We start from the raw sequence: 6000 nt of genomic DNA, 5'->3' as shown, positions 1-6000 counted from the left end.
AAATTCTGCCGCACAGATCCACAGATGTACAGGCAGATAGGGCAGCCCCTTGTTGAGACAAGTCTCCAGCAGAACAATGCTGCGCTACCTGCCGAGGCACCAGCAGAAACCGGGGCTGGGGGCCACGGACTGAAGGAACAGGTCTAAACAGTGGAGTTGTGAACCTGACATTGTGTTCAGAGCCACACATAATAAAAAAATCACCTGTTATTGTGTTCACCAATAGTGCAAATAGGCCTGTGAACCATTTCCATCAGCCACCTCAGTTTTGTAAGAAACTCAAACGTGTGAGAAACATTTAGAGATAGAATCTTTATTACACCTCATAGCTAGGAGTAACAAGCTCCAAGGCACAGGTGATTTAGATAAAGATATTTAAGATTGTATCTGTTTGCTTGTTGCTATGGGAAGTGATACAACTTCTTCCCCCTCTGCAAAAACTTAAAAAAGCCTGTAATTGGCAGTTTATTTTTTTCCTGAGACGAAGGTTTCTTAACTCTTGCCCTCGTTTGACATGAGTTTCGGTGTCGTTCGTGGACTTTGTGGGAAAACGGTTTTTTTTTTCTTTCGGGAGAGGTGCGAAGCACTTGGGTGTGTGACTTCAGTCTGGAAGGACTTCTCGTCAAGGCTGTGGCACATGTGCTACCAACCATCTGTCCTGGGACTGATTTCACTTGCGAGTAGTTCAGACTGGGCATCCTATGGTGAACTTCTTACTGCACCGACAGTGTGGCTCCAAATGTCTCGGATTGCTCATTTGTCGAGGGCACACTTCTTCATTTTTGGTTTACCAATCTTGATGTTTGGCATTCTTGTGCACTCTGTCATATATGGGAGCCAGATTGGTCCTTGGTATGACCAGCGAACGGGTATGTCACCCACTGAAATCTCCCATGATTTCGGGCTCTGGTAGAGAGTAAATTGCGATTAATCTGCCTGATTCCTAGACTGTGAGATTTTCGCATTTGTTTCGTGGCCGCGATCGATTCACATGTGCCACCTCCACGTCTCGCCTCCACCACACACATCTCGCCAGCTGCAATTTACATCGCTGTGCGAAGGAAACAGGGTAACGTACTGCCACTCCGGCATTGTACAGATCTCAGTCGCCACTTGTTCTCGGCTGCATTTATACAGATAAACGTCAGTAGATTTGATCAATCAAAGTCTGCTTAGCGTCAGATCAATTCACATTGCATTATCCACATTTTTAGGCCCAGAGTTAAACTGTCTTTGCCAACCCAGGATCCTTGTCCAGAGTAGACTTAAACCACCTGTTATTTGTTTACGGTATTTAAGCAGTAACTTGCTTATGTCTGTTTTTTTAGGAAAAATAAATGTTGTTTGGACCCTAAAATTATGCCACACACAATCAATCATTTAAACAGTCCTCACTTGGGTTACCTTCCCCAGGGTACCTCGTTAAGGAGTCTATCATGACCATAATACAGAGACAAAGCTTCAACCTGAAACAGTCGTATGTAAGAGACACATTGTAGTTATCCAGCTGTGCTTCCACATTCAGCTACCTTCAGACTAACATATTTCTTAATGTAGCTATGGTATGTGATGTAGTGTCAAGGAAAAGCTGCATACTCGGTTCACTAGACAAACAAACCAGTCGTATTAATGACTTATTTCAATTAGAAAATTACAATACTTAACTTAAGCAATTACACAGATGTGTCACAAGCAAAGAGCACCATACAAAATAACCAATCTTCTTCAATACAGACAATCCCAAGTCTGTGCTACATAGAGAGTACAAGCGAAGTGTCTAGCGTTGATGCTGCTATCGAAGGCGCTAATCCTGAAGCTGCTATTGAAAGGAGTCGTCACCAGGCGGTCGCGGTGCTTATGGTCCCTTCACTTAGGGGCCACTGTTGTCGCTTTGTCGTCCTGGAGGGAAATCCGTTCAGTGTGTGATTGGCTGACTTCGTCTCACAGTCTTCTCTTCCCTGTCGTTCCCGACGTGCCGTAACAGTCCTCCCCCCCCCCCCCCCCCCCAAAGCGACGGACCGTCGTCGTATAAGGAGCACTACAACGGGAGGCGACGCAGGCATGTGAAATCTCTGAGAGACCGGAAGCTGTGACTGCAGGGGACGTCAGACTTCCGGTCGTACCTCGCCCTCCGGGGTTCCCTCTGGTGGGAACGTCCCTCGTAAAATGCCCAGAAGGGTACGTGTCCACCTCCTGAGGCCCCTGACAGAAGGAGGCGACTGCTGCGGCGTGGGCGGGTCCTGCTCCGTCGGTAGAACGAGAGGAGGCGAAGGCTCCGTCTCCATGAGGTCATCCCACGGTGTTGTGATGACACCCTCTGATAGCTGCTGTATCCGTGCTGTCCTCGGGGTCCGTGAATCTGGGGGAGGAGATACATAAGGATCGCCGTGCACATGACAGTGGCAAATTGATTTTTATGTCGGCTCTGCAATCCGTCTGGGCCTGGGCCAAGTCGACGAAAGATCTCGCCTCGCGTCCACCGTGTGCTGCCGCAAAAAACCTTGAAAAACACAGTATCGTGAGGCGCGAGTCTTACTTCGGCGTCCGATGCTGAGGAGGGTGGACCAGATGGAGAGCACTATCCGATGGCGGCGGCCGTGAAGCAATTCCTCCGGCGATGGTCAATTTCGTAAATGCGAACGGTAGGAGGCGAGAAACAGTCCCCTGTGTGTGCAATGCGAAGTCTGGCCATCTGGTGCTAGAATCTTCTGACAAAATGTTCCGCTTCTCCATTTGACTGTGGATGGAACGGTGCACGAGGCAAAAAATAGGGGACAACGCCAGAACTGTGCTACGTGACGTTGTCGACCTATTGGCACTGCGAAAGGAAACTTGCTGTAAGACTCTACCACAATCAACCACACTGTGACGTCACGTGTTTCATTTGGGTGTCCATACCTTGCCAAGCATAGTGTCGACGCGCTAACTGTTTCATACGAACAATCCGCCAGTGCCCTTGGTGAAGTAACTGTAACATGTCTTTTTGCACGGCTTTAGGGATCAACACACGTGACTGTCCACTGTCATTTTGGGCAAGTATCACACCTTGCAGTATAGCGAGGCTATACCGACGTGCAACAGAGTTCTTTATGCTATGCAATGAGCGAGGCCAAGGTGTGCGAATGTATTTTAGCAAAATGTTCAAATTTGAATCAGCTTCCATGGCCAGTGCAATTTTTCTGTAGATCAGAGGAAAGGATTGAAGCAGTTCAGAATCGTGAGCATCGATGTGACAACAAAATGCAGCAGAAGCGTCAAAGTCTTTATCAGAGCAAATCGGAGGACGTGAAACTGCGTCCGCTTACAATGTTGAGCTATCGGACGACACACAATCTCGCATTGGTATTGAGACAACAACAATGCCCATCTTTGCAATTTTTCGGCAGTTCGTACAGGAATCGGCTTCATCGGATGAAACAAGGACTGCAGTGACTTGTGATTCGTTACTACGTAGAATTTTCTGCCATACAAATATGGTGGAATTTGGTGACACTATACACAATAGCCAATGCCTCTCTCTGTATTTGTGAACAGTTACATTAAGCTTTGGACATGACGTTTGATGCGAAAGTAATAGGCCTGTCTCTAGCACCAAATCTGTGTGAAAGCACAACACCGATTCCCTATGAAGAAGCGTCAACTTGCAACACAGCTGGTTTCTCAGGATCAAAGTGGACCAAGCATCGATCACTGAGCAATGCAACTGTAAGTTTTTGAAAAGCTTCTTGGCACTAATCTATCCAGACAAAGAGGACGTTCTTGCGACGCAAGCGATGCAATGGAGCTGCGATTTGTGCAGCATTCGGTATGAACCGAATATAATAGTTGATTTTCCTAAGCCTAACTGCAATTCTGTGAGATTGCGAGGAACTGGAAGGCCTCGTATGGCTAACAAATGTGACTGCAGAGAATGTACAACTTGACTGTTTATGATATGACGAAGGTACTGCAACTCATGTTTAAAAAAAATCGCACTTGTCCAGTCAACACTTTAGTCCTGCATCAGATAACACACGAAACAAAGCATGTAAATTCGCGATGTGTTCTTCAGCTGTACGACCTGCTACGACAATATCGTCCAAATAGTTTGAACAGTTTTGTACTTGAGCTGTCAGCTGTTCCAAATACCGTTGGAAAATGGATGGTGCGGAAGCACTGCCAAAAGGCAAACGCAGTTATTTAAACAAGCCCAAATCAGTGTTCACAACACATTCTCCATCGAGTGGTATTTGAAGATATGCGTTCCGCAAATCAGTTTTTGAAAAGTAGTGACCAGCGCCTAATCTGTCCATGAGACCCTCTGGGTGTGGCAATGGTTAAGTATCAATCACAGTTTGTGAGTTGACTGTAGACTTGAAGTCAACACAGAGACGAATGCAACCTGAAGGCTTGGGGAGTAAAACCAGTGGACTTGCCCACTGACTAGCTCGTATGGGCGCAATAGCTCTTCTATCTTGCAATTAAGCAACAACTTTGTTTCCTAACGCAATGGGCCAGGCGAAATTGCGGCTGATCATTGTCTTTCACAATAATATGTGCAACAAAATTGTTAGCCTTGCCTAAACCTTCAGATAAGAGTTCAGGGAATTCTTTCAACAAGCGAGCTACACTATCTTTGGCATTGAATACAGACACTGACAACATGTTATCCTGAATTTGAAAGCCAAACAAATAAGACGAATCAAGGCCAAATATGTTCTCACAATCGCCTGATGGTAGCACAGTTGAAGTCACGGTTCGCGTATACATGGCAGCCAAAGTACATTTTTCGAGAACAGCAATGTCTTGTCCATTGGCAGCCGTCAGGTGCGTGCTCGTTATAGACAGACGTGGGGAGCCTAATAGTTCAGCAATGTAACAGAGGCACCCATTCCCTACTAAAATTCACACGTTTTCCACAAATATGCAAATGAACAAAAAAGCTTGTTGAACTGGCGTAGCGCTGAAGAAACTTTTTGCTTGCTAATTTTGCTACTGCCTGCAGCAGGCTTTGAATACAACGCATGGATTACTTGGACCTTGTGACGACAATTGTGCGGGTGGGCAGAATTCGTATGTTTGTTCCGTTGCAAATATACGCTTTGTGCGTGACCTTTCTGGGAACGAGGATCACACTATGCTTGTCTGGACGAGCAGTCTTGGCGTTTGTGCAGTGAATAACACTGAGGGCATGACGTAATTCTCTTCACCTCTTAACAGAACTGTTCACACGGACTGGCACGCATGGGCTGTTGCTGCCTACTGGGCCAGTCGTGAGCAAGGGACGACTCAGCCTGACAAATTGCTGGCTGCTCAGATTTATTGGCCGCAATGGCACCTGAATCATACTGATGTAGAATTTGCACTACGAGCTGAAATGATGGATCTCACTGTTTCAAAATCTGTTCTCAAAGTCTGACATCAGTGACATTGTACATGATCGCATCACGCAACGTAACATCTGAATATAAAGCATCACAATCACATTTGAATTTGTATTTCCTCGTCATACCCTGTAAATCTGTTACCCACTCGCGATAAGTTTGTTCTGACCTTTCCTTGCAACGAAAAAAAGACACCTAGCTACCACCACATTCACTTCTCGGTCGCAATAGTTAGTTAGAAAATCTATGACCTGATCATACGGAAGTTCACTCAGAGTGGCGTTAGGGAACAATTTCTGAATGATGTGAAAGACTGCACTTCCAACCACTGATAAAAAGTAATGTACTTTCACAGTATCTGATACTCTGTGATCAATGGTGTGGGCTTCATACTGTTGCAACGACTCGAGCCATTCCCCTTCTTTTTCGTTAAACGCGAGGTGCCACACCAGGGGGTGGGACAGGTGGGCTACTCACTTTGAACAGGCAAATGCAATAAACAGACAATGCAAGCAATACAAATACGCACACAAGCAAAGAAAATTTCTTCAACGCCCACTTGAAAACCCTGAATAGAAGAAACACTATAAGATACTGTTAAAACATGTAGACACATCCCTGCAAAGAAAAGACAAAG

This window comes from Schistocerca gregaria, chromosome X (genome assembly GCF_023897955.1).
Source record: "Schistocerca gregaria isolate iqSchGreg1 chromosome X, iqSchGreg1.2, whole genome shotgun sequence".
Classification (NCBI taxonomy): domain Eukaryota; kingdom Metazoa; phylum Arthropoda; class Insecta; order Orthoptera; family Acrididae; genus Schistocerca; species Schistocerca gregaria.
The sequence above is the reverse complement of the archived record's forward strand: the minus strand, read 5'-3'. Positions refer to the sequence as shown.